This window comes from Balearica regulorum, chromosome 11, assembly GCF_011004875.1.
Source record: "Balearica regulorum gibbericeps isolate bBalReg1 chromosome 11, bBalReg1.pri, whole genome shotgun sequence".
Lineage (NCBI taxonomy): Eukaryota > Metazoa > Chordata > Aves > Gruiformes > Gruidae > Balearica > Balearica regulorum.
The window spans coordinates 20,559,688-20,561,125 of record NC_046194.1 but is presented as its reverse complement, the minus strand read 5'-3'; the positions used below and the strand labels follow the sequence as shown (position 1 = coordinate 20,561,125).

The 1,438-nt window shown below is 46.2% G+C and overlaps 1 non-coding gene across 1 annotated transcript; it reads right to left on the bottom strand.

Moving 5' to 3' along the window:
* Positions 1-718: 718 nt before the first annotated feature.
* Positions 719-805, bottom strand: TRNASTOP-UCA (transfer RNA opal suppressor (anticodon UCA)). Its single transcript has one exon. It is a non-coding gene; the product is annotated as a tRNA-Sec (tRNA).
* Positions 806-1,438: the final 633 nt, after the last annotated feature.

Genomic DNA, 1,438 nt, shown 5'->3' with positions numbered 1-1,438 from the left:
TGTATAAGTATATGCCTGAATACTCCAGAGAGATCAATTTTTTGGCACTTCTCAATATCCACAGATGAGTGTTCATGTCCTGCCTCGTCATATGGGCTGCATATGCAGTATAAATGGGTGCAATGCACTCTGTGTTGTCAGCTCCACTCAGCTCTAAGACTCTAAATCTTTAATGGGATTTGAATGTAGAGAAGAGGGCAAGTTGGGAATTTATATATCTCAACATATACTCTACTAAACCATGTCCCTTTCTGTCTTGAGCAATTGTCCATATGCAGTCCTACACTCTTAGGATGCTTACTATCCACTAACTTTCCCACTCCACCAATGTAGATTACTTGGAAGAGAAGCTCCATCCCTGGCAGTGTTCACGGCCAGGTTGGATGGGGCTTTGAGCCATCCACTTTGGTCTAGTGGAGAGTGTCCCTGCCCATGGCAGGGGGGTTGGAAGTAGATGATCTTTGAGGTCCCTTCCAACCCAAACCATTCTGTGATTCTATGATTCTACTCTGATTTGACAGGCAATAAATTAAACTAATTTCCTCAAGTTGAGTCTGTTTTGCCCATGACGGTAACTGGTGAGTGATCTCTCCCTGCCCTTATCTTGACCCACGGGCCTTTCATCATATTCTTCTCCTCTGTCCAGCTGAGGGAGTGATCAAGCAGTTAGTGGTCACCTGGTGTCCAGCCAAGGTCAGCCCACCACAGTCCTTTTTGGCACCTGAAAGGTGGAAATGAACCCCTTTGCCGCTAGGCAGCTACAGATTTGAAGTCTGCACCCCAGCCCACCAAGGGTCCTCCGGGCCCTGCAGCTCCCCCGGCTACCAAAACCTTGCCTCACAAACCCAATACAGCAGTAGAGCCAAGCAGGAATGCCCCACAGGAACAGGCACTCAGCTGTGACAAAGCTCATCATTTTTTCCCCATTGAAAAATCATGGTGGGAATTCAACACTGCAAGGACAAGATGCTAGCAGAGCTGAAAGATCTTGGGTCTTCCATACATTTCCATGGTTGAGTGTATGAATGTGCAACAGGGTGAATGTGCACAAGGACAATTAGTTCAAAAAAAAAAAAAAAAAAATATGCAAGGGGAAATCTTGTATGGAATCTACACAATTGTCCTGGTTTCAGCTGAGAGGATTGATTTTTCTTCATAGTAGCTAGTGTGGGGATATGTTTTGGATTTGTGCTGGAGACAGCATTGATAATATAGAGATATTTTTGTTCTATGGACTTACTGTTGAGCAGTGTTTACACGGGGCCAAGGCCTTTTCTGCTTCTTGCACTGCCCTGCCAGCGGGATGGCTGGAGGTGGACAAGAAGTTGGGAGGAGACACAGACAGGACAGGTGACCCAAACTGACCAAAGGGATATTCCATACTATATGACATCATGCTCAGTTTATAAGGAGCTTGAAGGACAGCGGGGGGGGCGGG